General features: G+C 39.8%; 1 protein-coding gene across 2 annotated transcripts in view; it reads right to left on the bottom strand.

The window, feature by feature from the left end:
- side-VI (sidestep VI) overlaps positions 1 to 23,333 on the bottom strand; it is a 597,055-nt gene that overhangs the window by 555,744 nt on the left and 17,978 nt on the right. Inside the window, exon 1 of one of the 2 annotated variants that reach the window (XM_019052193.2) lies at positions 6,347 to 6,674. The exons of the other annotated variant lie outside the window; for it this stretch is intronic. The gene's annotated coding sequence lies outside the window, so the exon portion shown is untranslated. Of the gene's footprint in view, positions 1 to 6,346; positions 6,675 to 23,333 lie in introns of those variants that run through there. 2 annotated transcript variants of the gene reach the window in all.

Here is a 23,333-nt window from a genome sequence, read left to right as displayed (position 1 = left end):
AACTCAAATTGCCTATCAAATGTTTATAGGCAAACTGGTTAAATTCGGTCTATAACACTGCGGCTGAGGTGATTTTATGTACTCTCCCTGCTGCAACCGAGAGAACATGGTCAAACCGTTGCCAGCTACTATTACCGTCCAGAAGACGCTCAAAATGCCTGTCGAATTTTTTAAGGCAGCCTGGTTAAGTTGCTGTAAAACACTGTGGCTGATATGGTTCCATGTGCTGTTCCGGCTAAAACCGAATGAACGCGCGTTGAAACTGGTGCGAGCAACTATTACTGCTCCAAATACGCTCTAATTGCCTATCAAGTTTTCGAAGGCGAACTCGTCAGAGAGAGCTCAAAATACTAATCTGCGAGTAGAATAATGTAATGTGCGTCTGCAGCTGGAGCAGAATGAAAATGCTTGAACCGATGCATAGGCATACGGCTATTACAGCGCCCGGAACGGTGAAATTGACTATCACAATTTGGAGTAATAGTTAGTTCATAATTTAGTCTGTAACAACCGCCCATTTCAACCAATAGGATCACTCTGCGGGCCGATTATTGAAATTGATAGACGAAGCTACAGACAAAAGAAGACAAGGAATGTAGAGGGATCCTATTGGTGTAAACGGGTGCACTGGAAAAAAAAACACATTGGATCTTGAGTCCAGACTCTTGAAAACATTGACAAGAAAAAAAAAACTCTTGATTCAATCGGATTTTTGCTTGAATCAAAATGAAATCCGCTTAAATTAAGAGGCTTGGTTCTTGATTTAAGCCAGATTCTGATTGAATCAAGAGCACTTTTTCTTGTCGATGTTTTTAAGAGTCTGAACTCTAGATAAAATGTGTTTTTTTTTTTTTTTTTTTTTTTTCCAGTGTGGTCACGATGCACAAAAGAAATATGTAATAGACTATAACCTAACTAACTAAACTTACTAACTAACAGTCTAAGCTTGCTTATAGTCAGTCCAACATTTTCGCCCTTAATCTATAGGAACCAATTATCTCAACCGATAGGATCGCACAAACTGATTGCGGTGGACGCGCGGGTCGTAAGACAAAATGTTTGTGTTTTTTAGCCAACGTGCGTTAAAAATTCATTAAATCAAAAATTCCTGAATGGTTGTTGCACTACACGCCGTTTCTCTTTGAGGGAATTGTGCTTAAGAATGAGCTTTTCCCCTCTGTATTGAGATATCAGCTTTATGCTGGTTTGTTACCGCACGTTGGCTAAAAATATCCAACACACTGTAAATAGAATCGCTCTATACTCCCTATGTCTTCATTGTCTATCGATTTGTCTATTGCTTTGTCTATCAATGTCAAAAATCAACACACTGATGCAGTCGTCGTTTAACCCTGATTGTGAGATACTCTGTAGAGTGATTCCTCTATACTCTACCTATACTATCGCTCTATACTCCCTATGTCTTCTTTGTCTATCGCTTTGTCTATCAATGTCAAAAATCAACACACTGCAGTCGTCGTTTAACCCTGATTGTGAGATACTCTGAAGAGTGATCCTTTCTCATTTGAATGTATTCTATCACAAGGTGGCCAGGAGCCTTGTTCGCTTTGACCCGGTCTCCAATTGAATAGGTGAAAGATTCAAAGCCTCTGACAACTATTTACTCACGCGTCGATGCATCATCAACGAGGAAGGATGGATGCACGTGGAAGAGGGCACGGGGCACTGGGTGAGCTTGGCCGGGTCCAGAGGCGCGTGTCATCCTTACACTGTCAGGATTCTCGCCTTCTATCATGCCTGGTCATTATACTCTCATTATAAATTCAATATCATTTTCCCGCCTTTCCCTCGGACGCATGCCGCCGACATCCTCTACCGTCGAGCTAAGGCAAAACGCCGTATAAACTTTCAGAAGTTGACAAATTGTCCCTGATAAATGAGTAATTTTTGAGGAAAGTTATGTATATTATTCCTTTAAATTTTTGTATAATTTAAATTAAGCTGCAAGTGAAATTCTCCGAAAAATTGGAGGAAAAATATCCAACATTTTCATTGAAAATTCGTATTTTATCGGAGGAAATTTGACAACGTCTGAAAGCTCGTACGACGTTCTTCCTTAGCACAACAGTACAAGGTGCCCTTTGCTCCATCATACTTCCGAATGTGGCATGTACGAAAGGGAAACACCATATGAACTTTCGGACGTTGCTAAATCGCCTTCGATAAGAATTTTTTAGAAAATTGTATTATTTTTTCATCCCGTTTTCCAGAGATTTATAAAAATTGTATCTGGTGCCTAAAAATTCAAAAAAAACTATTTGGAACTTTTCTTTGAGATTAATATCGACCCAGACGAGATTTGTCAACGCTCGAATGTTTATACGATACTTTTTACGCTTATTAAGTTGCTGAGAAAGAAGGCCGTATAATCATTTCGATGTTACCAACTTTCCTGTAATAGAATACTTTCTGGGAAATTCGTGGAACCTGTTCTTCCAATTTTCCGAAAAATTCTATTCGCAATGCAATCTAAAATATCTGAATACGTCCAGAAAAAATGTACGTTACTTTCCTCAAATACGCGTACTTTACCGGAGAAACTTTAGTTTGCTTCGGATGTTCACACTGCTTTTTCCCTCATTGCACAAAAATGTGCCAGATTGAAAGTTGCACAGAAATGGGATTGTAAAAATATCTGTGACCATCTATGGGAAAAGAAGGCTTCGTCCACGGGTACCTAATTTTCGTTACGGCAACTTTTGACGAGTTGTCTCAAGATACAAAATATCGGATACTGATTTCAACGGAAAAATCTCAATCGTGTCCCAAATAATACTTTCCAAGAGGTTTAAACCATTTTAGTGATTGAAAAAAAAATTGGATTTTGAGATTACGATTTGAAACTTTCTCTTTTGATCAAAAAAATAAGTTACTACACAGAGAGCTTTCCCAGAACATAGCTTTCGGAATGACTTGTTGATATTTTCCTTGTCCGATTTCTTTTTCAGGCGACTGAAATTGATGCTCCCTCGACAGAATTTTGGTTATTGGGGCAAGAATCCTATTTGGACAACAGAAATTCCATGGAAAAAGTACGTGATTTTGCCATTCAACGACATCCAACTTGACAAAACATGAAATAATGATTCGACAGAAAACAATAAAAGATGAAAATATATGCGACAACAAAAGTCTCGGAACTACTTCTTTTGTTACTTTATATACCATTGATATTTTGAAGAAAGTTAGAAATGCCACAAAATAAAATTTTACTCTTCATTCGTTTGTTTTTTTTCTCTCCACACATCCCCATTAGAAAATGTTTTCGTTCATAATTGATTGTTTGCGTTCATGATGAAACAAATTTTCAGAGTATTTTTGTATTGAAAATTATTGTATGTTGTTATTTTTGAATTTTTGTATTGATCGATATCTTAAAAAATATTGCAACTCAGAATTCACGTATTATTTTCGCGTTAAAGTCATTGGTAATATTCGTTTGAAACAACTAAGAAATACTTCAACGCCCTGGAACGAACTACTCTTGAAACTGCGGGTCGTATGAGCTCTGCAGGCGAGTAATAACGAAACTGGGAGGAAAATGAGAAAAAGGTAGTCAATCCCTCGCCTCCGTTCCCGAAGAATAGAGGGAGAAAAAATCCGAGAGGAATAGAGAAAAGAAGGAAAAGCTGGGCGAAAATGAACTACAAAATATACCCCCCAGACGGTAAAAGCTGTTGTGACGTCAGTGGTCCTCAGCGGGGTGATTCTTTCTAATTGTAAGCATCCCTGCAAAAACCGTCCCGGCGCACGGTGGATCGAGTCAATTAGAGAGGTCGGACATGAAATTCTCAACCAAAACTGCAAATTCTAATGTTTAATTTGTCATATTTTAAATTTTTCGGGGTATTACTGAAAGCAAATTTTACGAGAAAACCAACGGAACCACTTTCAGAACCTCAAAGTTTTGTATGAACTGAGTTGTATACGTTTAAAGTTTCCAAATTTTGTCCAGCCTCTCCTGTTGACTCGATCCACTGTGAGGTGCGGCGTGGAACGAGGTGGAGGAAGGCTTAAAAATTCTCAATTGGAGGAAGCTTTTTAAGCTGTTGTTAGGAAAATGCGGGAAGGGAAGGGAGAAACTTCCGCGTTCATGAGAATGTGGCGTAGCAAATTTTTCTCAGATAATTTGGCTTTCTAATAGATTTCATGAAGGTGAGCGTAGTTAAGTTCTGCTTTTTCGCAACACCTCATCCGAATGCGCGATCTTGGAGCAGGGTGGCGTGAAAAGTGAGACACTTGCGAGGGATTGGAAATTTCCGGGAAATATATCATGAAATTTTACGAGGCTGCGAAATTTACGAGATAAATAATTATACCTACATTCATTTTAAGTGAGTAGTGGGTATGCGACTCGCACCATGGCAATGGCATCGAAAACTGCAAAAAATCAAGTTTTTTTTTTCTTTTTTGCAGGATTTTAAATTTTCTTCTCGTATGAGAAACACAACTGTTAAAAATGGATGCAATCATGCCTCCTATAACAATATTGGCAGAGTGGACTGATAATTGACTTGTTCGATACCTAAATAATGCACCGTTATTTGTTTCCTCATTTTTCCATTTCTTCATTTCCAATATTTTGTATTTTTAATTGATTGATTTTGTGCAAACTGATGGGGACTTGCTTTGTACTCCGATTTAACCGTTTAACCTTAATACTATATAAAATGTATAGGTAGGCAAATATCCTAAAATGTCTCAAGACTTTAAAATTGAAAATTTACAATTACCTATTTTTCCTACTACTCCCATACATTAATATTGTATAATTTTTTCTTTGACATCCCAAAATTTAATTTTCAGTTTCTTTTTACTCTCAAAATTGATGTACACTTCTCTTGACTTCAAATTTCATATTCAAACTCTTTTCTGGGGCCTTATAGTCACTGCATGGTTTGGAGCCTAATAAATTGGATGTACTACGATTACCTAATATTTATTTATTCACTCATTTGAGCGACTTGCTTCTACAGGGTAGAAGCAAGTCTACAGTAAAGTCTAGCTTGCTACAGTAAAGGGGCGAAATGCAAAAAATGCACTTAAAATTCTGCTTCATAACTGAAGTACGAGGGTGATCGGTAGCGGGGTGGCCGAACATCGCGTCTTAAAAATTGACCCGGTATTTTTTAGTTACAATTTTGCATTACCAGACTTTCTAGACCTTTCTTCAATTGTCTAACCAAAATTTTTAACGGCTCATGAGACATTTAAGAGAGGATTAGGAGCACCGACAAAACGGCTCCTAAAATTTCGGGATTCATTTAGAACATTGTAGATACCGGAACATTCAATTTTTCCGTCCCCAACAGCTCTAGGAGCTTGTCAGCTCGGGTTGACACCCCTTCGTATTAATGAGTCATATTTTTATTCTACTCAGATTTGAGCTTTTCTAAGAAAATAATACAGGTCACAAAATATTGACCCTTATTTAATATTAAGAGATTAGGGTATGAGAGTATGGTATGAGAGTATGGTATGAGGATGAGATTATGGAATGCGTAAGGGTACATATTGCCCGACTTTTGTAAGAATATTCTGAACTTGTAGTTCCCTTTCTTTCATGGAAAATTTTTTTTCTACGTTTCTATTTACAAAGTAATCAACTTTACAAACTATTATTAGGTATCATAAATAAATTATTAGTGCCGCGGCACTGATAAATTAAAAAAATTCATGTAAATAAAAAGTCATAGGCGGATATATGTTACTTCTGAATTTGGACAAAAAGTTTAAGTAAGTATTTTTCCTATAGAAGAAAACCCCGGCATCCAAACAATGTTCAACTAGCCTGCACCTAACAAGATGAAATCGCACAAGCGGCTATGAATCCCTTTTTGTGCCTGAAACAATTATTCTTGATTACATTGTTAATTAATTACTTATCATAAAATGTGATTTACATTTTGCTAAGCATGCGATTAATGGAGTAAGACACAAGGTTTACCGAATTTTTTCATACATGGAGCGGACTAGTATTTGCAGGTCAAATCATTATTTTTCTCAATCCCCTTCTTAAAAATTGCGGACACTTTTTTTATAATAAGGACTACTTGCTATTCTTTATAAATGAAGGAAATGCAACAAAATAGGGACTGATGGAAGAAAATGTCACAGATGCAATCGTGGTAAAAGCGTGAAATTACTGATTGTGCAGTAATAAATAATTATTATTGGTCGTGTTTACCGACGCCGTCTTTTCTCACGATCAGTCAAAGATGACAACAAAAAGGATATAAGACCGACATGTAGCAGAAAGTGTTGATTCCGATCAAGATACCCACACCAATCATGCTTAAATGAATGAGAAATAGTATGTACACACCACGTGTTCGTATCCACCGGGCTCAAATAAGTAGTAATTCCTGACGCCAGTTTTTCATCACTTATCACTGAAACTGATAGTGTACCGAACTTGGTGATAAACGATGATTAAACGAAAACCTCGCACGATTCACACCTTTAGTTATTCCACATACAACACAGTATTGCCACGAAAATTCGGCTAGCGTAAATCCACTGATAAGAGCGCGTAGCACGTAACTAAACTTTAGGCGCGTTAAACACGCGTGAGCAATTACATGAAGGAATCGACGGGTCCTCGGACTGCGGGACACGAGCTGCGACGCGAGACTGAGCGCGAAGGGTTGTCCCGGCGGGCTCGGGGGACGTTCAGGGCCGGTATCGCTATCTAGCGACGGCGCGCCCCAACTACCTGCACCCGCTCGACCCGCGACTCCGCCGCTGCAGGTCCCAGGTTCATCAAACCCTTAAGTGTTGTTGTTATGGTCTGGCCATTTCAAGCCACGCGATGAATGGGGGTCAATCCCGATGATTTGACCTGGTTGACCGACTAACTGGTACACCTGTTCGCTGGCCGTCCACGCTTTTTCGTGTCTAGTTCTATTGGTTTTCCGTTCTTATTCGTGCACGTCGCGTGGGGTTCAAGGGAGGGTGTGGATTCGATAGACTTGCGAATCGATCGACGTGGAGCGATCGACACAGATTCGATCGACGAATTATCATAAAATGGTGTCGATTCGATCGCACTGGAAAAAAAACACATTGGATCTGGAATCCAGACTCTTGAAAACATGGACAAGAAAAGGACTCTTGATTCAATCAGATTTAAGCTTAAATCGAAAGGAAATCCGCTCAAATTAAGAGGCTTGGTTCTTGATTTAAGCTTAAATCTGATTGAATTAAGAGTATTTTTTCTTGTCGATGCTTTTAAGAGTCTGGACTCTAGGTCCGATGTGTTTTTTATTCCAGTGATCGATGTGATTTGATCGACAACAGTGAATTAATCGATGAATCCGTGAATCGGTCGACGAATCCGTGAATCGGTCGACGAATCCGTGAATCGGTCGACAAACACGTGAATCGATCGACAATTCCTCAAATCGATCGAAAAACACGTGAATCGATCGAAAATCCCGTTGATCGATCAATACCTCGCGAACCCCGTGAGTTAATCGACATGATCAAGTTTTTATCTTTTCCTTTCGGTGCGGGCTTTTATTTTTCTCAATTTTTATATTTATTGATATCTCCAGACTCAAGCGGGATCAACCAAAATTGATTGAAAAACATGACGGCAGTGAAACTGTAAGAACGCGCACAGCTGTGTTTCAAACTATCCGCTCATATTTCATTTAATAACAGGGGACCGAACCAACGCGACGTCATGACTTGAAATTTTCATGGAATATTCTTCACGCAGAGAAAATTTTGAGAAACACACGTGAATTCCATCGAGAAGCTTCCAGGACTTTATGTCCACCTACCTTTCGTCCATTAAATAAATGTCCACTGCCATTAATGTCCACTAAACGTTAAGTCCAGTCTTTATGAAGTCCACATGATGTAATGTCCAACCATGAATATGTCCAAAATTGTCCAAATTGTGGACATTTTATGTCCACATTTTTTTCTTCTCATTTAAATGACAGAAACCACCTCAAAAATAAATGCATACTACTACTACCTTCATTCTTAAAAAAACATTTCATTCATGAATCAAGTCATGAAAGAGAACAGATCGACTCTAAGAGCAGATACAAACATATGTTCATGGTACATTGTACGGATATGATAAGATGAAAACCAAAGCGGGAGTCTAGGAAACGCTCCAATGCCAAATTAAACATTTTTCAGTAACAGATGCAGTCAAAATTGAAAGTCCTCTTTAACTAGTTATTTCGTGCGCCTTCAATCTTGTAGGATACTGTGCAACGCCTCTGACGCGAAATAGTTGCTTAAAGCGTTGCGGCGCGGCAGGCGACCAGCGTGACACGCGCATAGGCGCCTACAAACCTAACGGGATACTTCACGCGTTGCGCAATGCGTGAAGTATCCCGTTAGGTTTGTAGGCGCCAGTGCGCGTTCTGCGCTGCTAACACGCCGCTCCGCTCTGTGTTAGGCTCTAATATTTAAACTCGCGGAGTAACTGAGGAAACGCTTCAAACTGACGCTTGAATTTGATTTTAGTGGACTTTACATCTGTGGACTTAACTTAGTGGACGTTTAAGTGATGGACTTAACAATAGTGTGGGCTTTAGAACTGTGGACGTAAAAATTGTGGACGAAAAGTCTGTGGACGTAAAAAAAGTGGACATAAAGTCCGTGTGCCATCGAGAAATGACGTTGAGTGGTTTTACATGTATGTATGTATGAGCCGCTTTTACGGCGCGCTAGGGCGCTCTGCGACGCCTATTCTCCACAGGAATCTGTCATGGTAGAGATCCTCTGGAAGGTGGCATCTCTCCATCTCTTCATGGATGCCCTCTACCCACCGTTTGGCTGGACGCCCTCTCCGTCGCCTACCTGGTGGGACCCACTCCAACACCTTCTTCGGCAACCTGGTATCAGCCATTCTCTGCACATGCCCATACCATACCAATTACAAAATTTACATTTGAAAAATAAAGTATGGCAGGAAATCTGCTACGTCGCGAACCGAAAAACACACTTCTGCACTTTCTGCAGTTTCATATCGACGGTATAAATCGGCAATCACATAACTCGTTTGCGGTATCTAAAAATCTCCGCTTCTATGTTATTCTTTTAAAGGAGAAGAAATTTACATAATTCCTTGAAGTTCTTACAAAATTGTCTTCGCAAAGAGAAGAAAAATCAAGGCAGTTTTAAAGAATTGCCGTCGAGTAGTTTTCCGTTTAAAAGATAAAGTATGACAGGAAGTCTGCGACGTCGCAAACCGAGTTCTGCGATTGCCGACGTACACCGTCGATATGTACCATTCTTGTTCTGAAAAACTTAATAGTCTGGAAATTAGAACGACGACTCATTGCACTATTTTCTACAATTAACACGACATTAAATTCAAAGTGTCAGAAATATTTCCCCAGATCAAGATGCGAGTAAACGGGGTGGTTGCAAAACGCAATGGTTGAACAGTTTAACACGATCACGGATCGCGTACCACTACTTTATCGATTCAATCTGCTATTTATAAACAGAGGGAGAGAAGGAATCTGTCGTAATAATTCATATCACGTGCTGTGTTTTTTTCCCCAGTAAAAAAAGATCTCAAAGTGATTTTGAATTTACTCCGGTTCCGATACTTCCTTCTGGAGATGAAAGTTATGTCTTAAGTCATCCTTAAGTTACGAACTCGAACCAATCCTCACACCGCTCGTAGAAATAGCAGAGTGAAAAATTGTTGTCAACAGCGGTGTGAAATTAATCATGGTTTATGCAAGGCTAACGTGATAATTAATGGGCCAGGAATCAATTACTATAACTCATGTAAAGAATAGTTAACTTTTAACCCATACTCTCAAATTAATGACGGTTACAAAATAGATCACCCGCTCGTTTTTTGGTAGAAGCATATTTTGTTTCTCCGATCGCTTGAAAGATGGCGAGGATCTCCGGGTGCGAGCGCCTCCATTAATTGATTTCTCCATCACGTCGATATTTATTAGTGTTTATGTTTATTATTTTTCGACGGCGTCGTCGCAGCTAGCCTTCCTGACCCACTTGAATTAAAAACCCATGTGTGATGATTTATTCGACGTCGACTTGGTATTTGATCGTGAATGGAAAAAATTCGTATATATCTCATTCCGCGAGAGAGGACAGGGACTGTACATGTTTCTGCTCTCACAAAGGATAACTAAGGGATAAAAGTCGGACAATATTGAGGATTGAGGTTAACAACACAATGGAACAGTGCGTATGCGCTGTTTCAGGTGCGCAGGTTAAGTTCAATCACAGGCGGATCCAGACACTTCGAACTGGGGGAGGGGCGGAAGGGGGTTTCGGGGGATTCCCCTGGAATTTTTTCGAAATTTTGAAGCATCTAATATGCAGTTCAAGTCAATTTTTCATAAATAATTACCAAATATAAGCGTCGTTCCTTTTTCTTTCCTCCGCTCCTTCCTTATGTTTTTCTTCCCTCTTTCATCTTTCTCTTTTTCCAGCGAACAGGGGGGGGGGGGGGGGGGAGCATGAATCCACCTATGGTTTGAAAGGAGGATACTTTCTTGTTTGTTTGTGCTTGAGTAGCCATGTCACATGAGGACTGTCATTTTGAACCATCTCTCGTGGAGTTATGTAAAACGGGGGTGACTTATCTTTATCATTTTGTCGCATTTTTCCCCCTTCTTTTTCCCTTTTTTTGGGGGGGGGGGGGACGCTCTGAAAAGTTGCAACAGACCCCTTCTCTCATGCTGATCCGATACATACATACATACAGGTCGCTTTATAGCGCTCCCTCGCGCTCTACGACTCCTAACCTCCACTGCTCTCCATCGAACCACAAACCTTGAAGCATTGAGCACCTTAACATTTCTGCTTCAATCCCCTCCCTCCAACCTCTCATTGGGCGCCCTCTGCGCTTTCAAGAAAGAAAAACGATCCAATGCAAGACCTTAAAAATTCAACTGGGTATATACGCCGCCAAGGATAATCTGAAATCTGGCAACGTTTTTATCACCTCGAAAATGAGCTGTATAAGAGATCAATGGGAGGAAAGAAGCTCTCACGCCCTAGACCACGAGCAGAGCACGCATGTACTTAATTGCTGGCAGCTGCACGCAGGGGCCGAAAACATCTTCACCATCCCTGCACTTTGAACAAAATCTTCTCGCAAACTGTTTCTCAGCTCCCTAACTTCTGAAGTGCTGATAAAACATGAGCACAGTCACCGATGCGAGTGCTCTTGTGCATTTGCGAAATTCAACAAAAATAATGTTGAAAAACACCCTGTGTCGTCTTTGTCTAGACGAAGGAAAGTTCCTACATCCCAAAATTGCAAAATTGACTCAAACAAGTCGGTTTTTTTACTAGAATTCGACTTTGCAATCTCCTTTCGAATTTCGCTGATTACTGAGGAATATCAAAAGAACACGTAAAAAATGTCCAATAGTTTCATTCTAAATACGATTATAATGAAAGTTGCGAAAATGTTGCAATATTTAAGAGTTTTTTACATTTTAAGAGTGCTGAGATTACATCGTGAGGACTGAAGTTTAAAGTTCAGGGTGAGAACAGCATATCAAGTGGATTCTCCCTTAAACATTTTACTCAAAGTTCGGATCAGTATTAATTTTATTGTGAGTGATTAAGTTCTATTTACTTGGTCAAATGACCTTTAATGAAAGCGTATATCCGTAGTCAAATACTTTGAATTAAATTCTAGATTTCTACTTTTTTCTTCTTCTTTTTTTGTAGTTTCCGGGGAAATATCGGCGAATCTTCTCAAAGAGGATCTCTACTTTTAACGAGTTGATATTTTGACCATGAACGCTCGTCCACAACACTTTCCATTCAGTATTGGAAGCATCTTTACTCCACTAAAATCGTCTGCCGTAGTTTCATAAAGATCCTTTTATCAGGGACGTCGACTCGATTTTACGAAATTCTGTTATGTTTTAAACTTAATTAGGATGGATAAATCAAAAAAGTAGGTTGATCCTCAGCAGAATGCATATCGCACCGTGAATTGAGCATCATTCCCGCTACGTTCAATATAATATCCACCATGAAAGTTCAAGAACAGGCAGGCCAACACAGGAGTATTAGCGCCTGCAGCATGTTTTTAATCGAACACGAAGAAACAATATTCTCAGGCCTCTGGGTCAGGATTGTCATGGATTATGAATCATAGGAGGTCGTGAGGGGCCGTAAGCGGGCTGTAAATGGTGAAAAATGCACCAGAGAGGGTCTCGAAAGTGTTAGAAGGGTGATAAAAAGGCGGACGACACAGGAGGAGGAAAAGGAGGAGATCTGATATAAAAATGTTGGTGAACGTGCCGGAGACTGGGAGGCTGAAAGCGTCTCAAAAATGGAATTGTGGGCTGCATGTCACACAGTATATTAACTTAATTTGCCGGAAGTTTTTCGCGAAACGGGAGCGGGCATGAGCCCAAACCCGAGTCCCCGACTCCGGGTGTCGTCGTCGTTGCACGAAGGAGCGGCTTCTTCCCGCGTTGCGACTTCGCAAGTTCCCTGAGAGCTCATCCGAATGGAACTTGCATCCTCATAGCCTTTGACCAGAAATGAACCACTAGACAAGATACCAATTTAAGCAATCTGATACATGTTACTTAACCAGAATTTTACGTAAAACGCGATTCTTACAACGAAAATTACCGAAACCAACTCTTAACGAAGATATTAACATTTTTATTACACATTAATTGATTACGAGGAATTTGATCTGCCCGCTCACAAGAAACTCAAAGCTCTACGTGAGTCAAATCGCGCACTACAACGGTTTCAGCAAGCTTCTCAATCGAGCGATGTTCATTTCCCACCGTGTGTTGTTCAACCTATAAGCAATTTGCTATAGCTGAGCAAAAGCGTCAAGATCGAGGTTGCCAGCTTTTTTTATCGCAGAGACTGACATGATAACGTTTAGCGCTCGATGTGAATCACGTAGATCATTGCGTTTTCATGAGCGAATGGTTTGAATTCACGCATTAAGAATCATTAAATAGCTTCGCAAGGTATTGATTTCGGTAATTTTCGTTGAGCGCATCGTGTTTTACGTAAAATTTTGGTGAAGAAACATGTATCAGAATGCTGAAACTCGTACCTTGTCTAGTGGTCCATTGGATCGCATTAAGCACACTGGAAAAAAGCGTCGCTTGGATCTAAAGTCCAGACTCTTAAAACATTGACAAGAAAAAATATTCTTGATTCAATCGGACATTTTGCTTGAATCAGAAGAAAATTCGCCTAATTCAAGAGGCTCGGATCTTCGATTGCTCTTCGAGGAGCAGAGATTTTTAAATACCGCGAGCGAGATACGTAGCTTGGAAGTTTCAGCGTCACTAAAGTTACACGCGCAAACCCGATCGACTATGCGCTCCGTCATTTCTGTATGATACCTCAAGCATTACAGCACAGTCACGGTTTGACACGCCTTCATCTCTGCGTGATACTTCGTGCATTTCCGCAACGTTAGTTTAGTTGCTCAACGAAATAAAATCATACTGCTTGTTTCTATGTCTAAAAAAAAAGTTTCCCGTAAACTTTAAACATGCTCTGATTTCTTTCCGAATTTAAAGAAATATCAAATGGAGCTCAATTTCATTCCGAAACTATACAGGTGCTACAATTTGACGAAATAATGAAGAATATGTATAAGCGACGTACTTAAAGAGAAATACATGTTTAAATATATGTGCAATAATAATTCACGTATAGAAAATTCTGAAAAAAGTTTTATAGGCTCCGAGTTCGCGAAGAAACAATCGTTTAAGTCCTTCTTGAGATGAATTATTTGCCTACTTAAGGAAATAATTATGATGGCTTTTTTTGTTTCAAGTATACTCTGAGCTACTTCAGTAGCTCTGAGTCAGAGCAATCTAAAAGCTAAAGACTAAAACTAAACTATTCGCACTAAAAATTTATAACGTTGCAGATTGAGGTACCTTTCTCCTTTTGATAATAATATTCACTGTAGACGACATCTATCGTCACCTGAAACAAAGCCGTAAAAAGTCGGAAGGACGAGAGGCAAAGGCTATGATGAATGAGCTTCGATGCTTACCTGCGAAATGACGCTGTCGTAGGATAAGCATAAAAGTCGCGTAAAACAGCCTGAATTGCCTTAAATAAAGTAATTAAAATTTTATCTCCTCGGTGAAGAGTTTTTATGGTCCATAAAATTGGTTCCCTCGGCTTATGGAGTTTGGTGCTGAGACTTAGCGACTCGTCGTAATCATTTATCTGCAGATGCAAATAAGCCGGAGGATTCAATTTAGTAAACTAGCTTCCCTCGTGAGTTCGGACATGCGCCGTGCGTCGCAGCGTGCAGAACGCAACAATTAAAACTAAACACAAATCTGGTATTAGTTTTATTTATTTGAAACTATTAAAAAATAGGGAATTAATTCGTCTTTCCCTTGACGAATGGACGTGAGTCTATTCCAGGGTTGCAAAATTGAGCCAAACAATTAGTTATTTTACAAGAGAATGACTACGCAATTTTGGTAGGAAAGTTGCTGCGTTTTAATTACGATCACGCCGAAGAAAAATTAGTGTAAAAAATGTTGTATATGCTATAGTTTTGGTCCAAACTGGTTAGTTAGTGGTACATACGAGGGGAATATCGCCTCATCTTTATTGTTATAAACGCAACGAAAGCTCATGTAACAAAACTAGTCCATCCTCATGGCGTTGGAACAAACCTAATCTAACCCTTCTAAGTTACAATTTGGCCTAAAACTACTTCCTTTGATAACACACAGAGGGTCTTTCTTAAAATACGTAACGCATTAGGGGGTGGAGAGGGGGCGAGGGAAGTGTTAAGCCACTTTTTTTTACGTGATAAGGGAGAGGAGCTCACGTCACAAAGAGGTCATGAGGGGAGAAGGGGGTACAAAAATCTGAGAAAGCGTTACGTATAAATTGGGCCGAATACGGTATAAAATTAAGATAAAATCAATAAAATGTTGTAACTACTCAAAGTACTCAACGCATCTTTTGGACAAACACGTCACTTGCGTTTTTACCGCTATCTCGCATCGATGAAATGTGTTCTAAACAAAACTCAGACGTCTTCCTTCTTGGGCGAACTTTAAAAAAAAGAAGAAAAAATGGAGGAAAATCGAATTAGTGTTAAAATTGAATCACGTTGTTGGAGATGCAACAAGAAAATTGATGAACGCCTTTTTTATTAGCGAAGCGGAACCCCGGTTAACGAAGTAGATAATGATGGTAAGCAGTGGCAAAGAAGAATCTTATCGGTCCAAATCTACCATTTCCTCGTGTTTGCCTTTTCCCTCGTTTTTCCCCTTTTTTTCTCCGCACCATCTATTTCCTTCCCGATCAATACTAATAATTGAATCGGTCTATGTAAAAACCGCACGGGCTCATTATTTAATCAGCCTTGAGCTCCATAAGAGTTCTCAAGTTCTAGGGCTCATCAAATAATGCACAAGTGCGGTTTTAGCATCTACCGATTCAATTATATGAGCGCTCGCGGTTGGGTTTCCCACCCATAGAGACTTCACTTTTCATCTGTCTCCTCGTTTCACGGAAACCCTGTCAGTTCTGTCGAAAAGACACATTTTAAAATAAAACGAATCGAAACGAATTTTCATCTTTTACTGATACTTTTAGCCATTAAAGGAGAAAGCGGTACCTCGTGCGCCATTCAAAAAATTGTCAGCGAGAGAGCCATATCAAGGTTTGTGAAACCTCCTCTCTTCTTCGATAGGGAATAATTTATTTTTTTGGATTTCATCCCCGTTAATCGTAAAGCGACAATACCTTTCTGTGTACTAAATAAATTGTAAGAAAGAGTCACATACAAGGTTTGTGAAACTTCTCCTTATACATATTTCATTAAAAACAATACATTTTTTTGGAGTCTTAACCCTTTACTGACGGAGGGACATGCTCTGTGTATAATAAATGTGATTTTAAGGAGGAATGTACTTAGTTTACATCTTGATCTCATACACCTATATATTGAATAATATTAAACAAATTTAAATACTTTACTTAATATCGAGCTAATTTCTATTTTCATCTTGAAAACACTGGAAAAAAACACATTGGATCTAGAGTCCAGACTCTTGAAAACATTGACAAGAAAAAATACTCCTGATTCAATCAGATTTTTGCTTAAATCAAAAGGTAATCCGCTCAAATTAAGAGGCTTGGTTCTTGATTTAAGCAAAAATCCGATTGAATCAAGAGTGTTTTTTCTTGTCGATGTTTTTAAGAGTCTGGACTCTAAATCCAATGTGTTTTTTTTTCCGGTGAATGAATAAGTTCTAGAAACAGGGGAAAACACAGAATTCAACAAGTTAAGAGAGAGAGAGGAAACTTGGCATTCAGAATCAGAAGGATGTTTTTATTTTCGCCATCTCTAATCTTCAACCATTAAAACACAATTCTGTGACCATCGCAACTGACCTATACGACGAAGACTTTTCACGTCATTTAAAACGTGAGAACTGAGAGCATTCTCTCTCGTCTTACAAAAAAAAAAAAAAAAAAAATTCGACGCTTCAGAGGTTGCTGGCGACAATTCGTGTATCTCTTGTTTCATTTCTCTCAGTATAGACTGATGACGTGGAGTCCCCAGGGTTATTAGATTTTATTCGTCCGACGAAGTCTGAGACGCGGAACAAGAATGTGGATCAGGCTGCCGAGAGGAGAGAAGAAAACTTAAAATTTGATTTTTCGATTCTGGATACCACCACTTTCCTCCGTTAGATTCTCACCCCCAAAATGCGCTCCCGGAACAAAGAGCTCTCGCGACGCGACCTAAAAATTCCCGGGAAACTTTCGGAAGCAAATTTGTGGTGGATGTTGCCGGTGAAGCAAGGCAATCATCACATCAGGGCGGAGGACTCCGGACGGTGCAAAATATCGTATATCCCATCTCGTAATTTGATAAATGGCCAGATCAAACTTTTACTTCCGAATAAAAAGTTTTGATAAAGTTGGTGTCTCTGAAGAAGTCCCGGCGTGAGGATGCGTAGCCGGGCTTGTACCGCGGGATGCGGCCGCTATGCTCCGCGTTTTTAATTTTTACTTATGATTGGTGACTCCCACTTTCGTGCAAGTTCTAACGAAATTGAACGGGAAGGTGGGAATGGGGCTGGCGGGGCTCTCATGCCCCTGGAGTAATTTAACTTAGGATTAAATTCATTTTATTCATTCGCTCTTTTACTTTTTAAGCTCATTTTCATTCCTTCACTGCTCACTATGCCATGCACTTTTGTGCCCTTGCTCCCTTAAATAACCCAGACACATCAGCGACCTACCCTTGAGAAGCGCAATTTTTAAAGTTCTTAATTGATTTATTTGCGCGCCTGTCTGATGTTCCGCTTCTCATCGGTTTCGTCAACTTAGCGCACATTTATTTTAACACGAGGCTTTGAGGTGGATCAGTGTAATTTCGTTCATTCAAACAAAATTCTATTGAATGAGTGGTGAATGCACTCTATGTGAGCATCAAAAATTCATAAACGGCCCATATTTTTAATCGATAATTCTGAAGTTCGGAATTTCGAATAATTCCTGGTGCCATTAGGTTGCTGAAACTAGCGGACGCTTGTCTGTACTATGAATATTTCAGGCGACCGGCATTTCAGGCCATACAACTCAATCAACAGTTTATTAACTGACTGGAGAATCATCCCGCCATTCCGGAGTTCGGTTCATGTATCTGCTCTGGAAATAAATATTGCAAATTAATCGTTTGCGGTTTAGCAAAGCTTTACTTTCTACGCAAAAACGTCGCATAAAGCTTACTGTAACCGTTTACTGTTACTATTAACCGGCTGAGTTGGCCTATAATCATCTCTTCGTACAACTCTAGGTCAATAAACAGGTAGATTAGTAATTCAAATCATGGGATTTTTTATGGATAGAGGTCTCAATTGTGTTGAATCGGATCCAAACGGTAAATAACGCCTTTCACTGACACGAGAGGAAATGAATCTTTGTTGTATATTTAATACTTATCTGCGACGCAAAATTACTGTACATGTTCATAAGTAAAAAAATATTACATTAAATACGTGTTCGCGCTCAAAAAATTATCCTCGACGAACGATATTATTTCTCCAATTTGTTACAAAATGAATCGTGGAATTTTCGAATGATTTCTCCGCGATATTTACTGCACGAGAGTTTTCATAACTCAGAGGTTTAATAAAAATAATCTCAGTCATCGTCAACGAAGTTTTCTTCACGTGACTAAAAGAATTTGAAATTGTAAAAAATCCTCAAGCGTTAAATTTAAGACCTAACTTTTGGATAGTTATTGATTTTTTCCAGTTCTCTTTGAAAGAAATAATGCAAAATGGACCTAATTTAACAAAAAATTAAGGACCAAATTTAACAAAAAGGAACTAATTAAAATCACATCTCAAGGTTGAACCGAGAAAAAGAAGTTTGGAGTTTTATTCCTCCTTAGAATCAACGTTAGAGATTTTCAACGTCCATTCGGACAATCAAATATTTTCCTCGACAAAATTTATAACAGGAGAAAATTTGCGGCTAGTTGAGCCTCAAACAACACCAAACTCATTTATGAGACATGCTTTATTTTTGTCTTATGCAGCCCAAAATGAAAGGCTAGTGTCGATTAAAGTTGCTTCAAGCCCTCGGACCAGGTACCGGTACCCCACTGACGTCCGCTGACCCTTTAACTATTTATGCGCCAGCGCCATACACATCGAGGTATGCTATACTGCCGTGCTATGGAAAAACGCCGCAAGAGCATTCAAGCGTTGCCGGATGTCTCTCGATAAAAACAAAATTTACTGGAAATTTTTTGAATTATTTGCTTCAAATTTTTCAGACGACATTGTTCGTAATTTGATCTAAAATACCTGAAAATTTCAAGGAAAAATATTCATAACTTCCCTTAAAAATACACAATTAATTTGGGGAAATTTGGCAACCCTCGAGTGTTCATACGGCGTTTTTCCTTAGCTCGGCAGTAGAGGGACATGTTGCCGAACAACCCGACTGATCGTGGGATCGATATCCGCACGACACGAGGGCGGTGAAAAATAAATGAACGGCTTAGCCGTCACGTCAGTTGTCCAAAAATCAACAGAGCTCACTGCTAACAAAGGTAAAAAGGCTTGGACATTCCGACTCAATTGTTAACCGCGGCTGTCCAATTTCGAATGAACCCAATCTTCCTACTCTCTTAAATAGTTGATAGATAGGTGCGTGATTGCCTACAACCTAGTAACACTGCTCGAATAATTATCTTGAATCAAAGGTCTCTCAAGCGTGGAGATAGAGAGTTTGCCACAACTAGATCAGATTTAGCGATTGCAATGAAACGTCATAATTAATGGAAATTCGAATGTTTACAGCTCCCCTCCGTTTTTCCCATGAGCGAATGTTAATTCTTCGGCCCGGCGCACGACCAGAGAGGAACCTCCGACCAGTTTTTTCTTGCATGAAATATTAATGTTCCACCGAAATGAAACAATTCACAGAAGCTGATTACTATCGCGTAATGGCGACAGATGATAAAGTATATAATATTAAGTAAATTTGCATTATTTGGACTCATAGCTTCTTTCGAAAGGGCTTAATCATGGTCCAGTTCACACCACTGTTTTAAATAATTTCAAAATTAGTAAGCGGAGTAAGCCTAGAGAAGAAAAACAAAAACTGCGCTATTACACTCTAATTCCCCAACATCCCGTCTTAAAATTCCGCGTACTTGAATATTCAGATTTGCAAGAGAATAATTAACATTTTAAATTAGGGGGAAAGGGCTGTAACGATATCGGCGATGAAAGTCGCAAATCACGTACCTCGCGATTCGCAACGTTACATATTTCTTGTCACATTTTAGTTTTTCAAGGAGAAACTGACGAACTTTGCACCCTGAAATTGCGTCTCATATTACTTCATGGATCTCTCAGAATTATGACATTATTTCTAAATTGTACTGCTATTTCGTTGTGTTTCTCGAAAAGATGGAGAAGATGAAGGAACCGAGGAGATAAATGCAACTTTATTCAACATTGCACGAAATGATTTGTAAGTCACTGACGGGTGCTATTGCTCTCACCTAAAATTCACTTCGAAGCTTGAAATAGTACTTTTCAGAAAAAGTCCTTAACACTTGTTGGGTACCTACTTACTATCTCTATACTTAATTATATTTTCTGTTGGCTTAACAGATCAGCAAAACTGTCATGACAAAGAACCGAATATTACTTATATATTCAACCTTTTTACACACCACCACACCGATCCCAAGGCACCTCTGGAAAATTTGAAAATCGAGTCGTCTAAGGAGTAATTTTTAGCTATGTATGCAAAAAAAATGATTGAAAATACTTAAAATTGATGAAACTGGAGAGTGCCGAATAGATTTTGGAAAGGTCCTCAATTTCCGGTCATGTCTGAGAGTCTTCGGACGGATCAATCAAAATCTTGAGACTCATCGGTGGCTCTATTGCCACGAAAAAGCCTTCAAATTACAACTAGAATTTCAAAATCCAGAAAGAAACCGGGTAAAACTTAAGCTTTTACCTCGCATTATTCTCGTACGAAAGATGCTCAGGTGTTGCTGTAATACTTTACTGGAACTCATAAATTTACCGCATTTATTGGCGGCTTCGACGCGCATGCCCCGAGGCGCGGAGCGTCTACTCGAATCGGGTGCCCAATAAACACAGGTTGATGAAACATCTTTTTTTATATTTAATAAAGACAAAACAAGTTCGGATCGTGGATCGAACGCGAGAGGCAGGTCGCGAGCCCTCAAATTACAACCCCGCATCAACACCCTCGAGATGTTGAGTCTTAAGTCGGAGTGGAGTTCGGATCATTATCAGACTCCACGTTGCCATCCGTATTTCCAATACCCTTGAATTTTCAATTAAGATTGGAAAAATGTGATAGGTGCCTTAAATGAAGAGAGTCTTGGAGTACCCCCTCCTTGATTTGCTGGAAAATCTTCTGAGTGGTGGCTACTGCTCATCAACCTTAATTTCGATGGGTAAACTCTAAAATAATGCAACGTTGAAAATTTCTTTTTGTATTTTATGGAGGGTATGGATTCAATCGACATAGATCGATCTCCGTTAATCGGTCGAAAACCGCTTGAGTTAATCGACAAATCGGGGAATCGATCGACAAATCCGTAAGTCGATTGCAAAATAAGTGAATCGATCGACAACTCCTTGAATTGATTGAAAAACCCGTGAATCTATCGACAAATCCGTGAATCGATTGACAAAGCCGTGAATCGATCGACAAATCCGTGACTCGATTGACAAAGCCGTGAATCGATCGACAACTCAATATATCGATCGAACTAAGTGGTCAAATCACGTCGATTGGTTCAAGTTTCTATTTTTCGATCAACTCATGTCGATCGAATCGACACTGTTTTTTTTTATCACTTTGTCGATCGATTCACGTTTCTATTTTGCTATCGATTCATGCCGATCGAGTCCATACCCTCGGTAATTTTTATTTCGATGAAGAAAATACTCCCTAAATTATTTCTAGTATAATACTAGTAATAGTTCAACTTTGATTTATTTTCACAATCATGCCGTAAAAATTTCAAACCATACCATTTTGATTTATTTCTTTACATACCGGATAGAGGCGGAGGCGCTAGAATTCAGAGCATCGCGTTCCATATTCCGGGTTGCGTTTTTGATCTTGTGATTAGCTTCACGCTACGAATTTCAAAGAAGTGCGGTCGGTAAGATCCGAGAATCTTGTTCCAAGGCGCGGAGCTGTTCTTCGGGGCTTCGATGATTTTTCCAGCAAATCGACAACGATGGACGGATAAATTTGAATAAAGACGCGTCTCAATGAAACAGGGTGTTCTCTGTTCATTCAAAGATGATTAATTTGACGCGGTATAGTTATAATTCCCGAGGATGTTAAGTCGTGAATAATTGTGAGGTACCCTGCCACGGTGCGGCGCGGGCAGGCGCAGCACGGGTGTCGAGTTTGGCGTGGCGCGGCACAAGGCACTATACGTTATGTGTACCTATAAATACAGGGTGTTTACGAAACGCATTTCCTACTCCTCCACCAGAGCCAAGAGACCCTTAGCCGGCCTCTTGGCGACAGGTGGAAGCTTTTACTTTCGGGGATTCAACAGTGGAGATGTTGCATGTGTGAGGAATTTACGATTTGACTATTGACTCATGAGTAAAAGTTTGCGAGAAACACGATGGTGCCACTGGTTTTCTCTGAAATCAACTCCCAAGCTCCAAAAAGCTCTCAAGTTGAGGCCAAAATGGAGGGGATATCCCACGCTATCCTGAGAGTCCACCTCTACATCAAGACAAACTCTCCATGCAAGTATAGGGAGCAAATACATTAACAGGGCTGCCACTTTATTTGGGGACTCTAAAACTGAAAACACGGCAACCCTGTCAATGTCTTTGCTCCCTATCTATGCATGGAGAGTTTGTCTTGATGTAGAGGTGGACTCTCAGGATAGTGTGGGATATCCCATCCCCCCATTTTGGCCTCACTTTGAGAGCTTTTTGTGAGCTTGGGAGATGATTTCAGAGCAAACCATAGTGGCACCATCGTGTTTTTCGCGAACTTTTACATAAAAATCAATGGTCAAATCGCAAATCCCTCACACATGCAACATCTCCATAGTGCCTCCTCCTATGATTGAATACCTTCTCTACTTTTTTACCGTATTGCAACGATATTCGATGTCCTGCATGAGGCGTGCAACATTTTCCTTGAGCACCCTGTAGACTAAGTTACCTGGCCGAGGAGAGCATCATCACGGACCCCACTCACTCCCACACACACACGGGAGAGTAAACATGGCTGACACACTGTAATTAGTCTGCGCCAAGTAAAGCACTGGCCGGCGCTGTTGATGGTGGTTTGATCATTACAACGTAAGCGTAAGGTGTTCGGAACCATCGGTCAGGTTCACGCTTTGAGCCTCGCGCGTTCACGATGCGCCGCGCCTCTGCACCGCGGGAGCCGAAGGCGCCACCAAAACACAACCCAGTCATCTCACGAGCGTTAGAATAGATCGTATTCGATACATTAAACGGGTGAGATTGTATCGATATCGATTGGTTCAAAGCATAAACATAGCCTCAAAAGTACATTCAGAAATCTGAGAGAACGGGTCTTTTGTAACGGATTTTTTATTTTTTTGAGTACCAAATGCCAATGCAAAGTGAAATTGTCAGAAAATATCTCATTTTCAGCCTTTTCAACTTAAATAATTACAGTTTTGGTTTGAGGTTATGTTCGATTGTTTTGAACCAAACGATACATCGAACCGTTATCGAATACGGTCTATTGGACCGCGTTAAGCAGAAAAGAACTTTTCT

This window comes from Bemisia tabaci, chromosome 5, assembly GCF_918797505.1.
Source record: "Bemisia tabaci chromosome 5, PGI_BMITA_v3".
In the NCBI taxonomy this organism is placed as follows: Eukaryota; Metazoa; Arthropoda; class Insecta; order Hemiptera; family Aleyrodidae; genus Bemisia; species Bemisia tabaci.
This window is presented reverse-complemented; position numbering and strand designations above follow the sequence as displayed.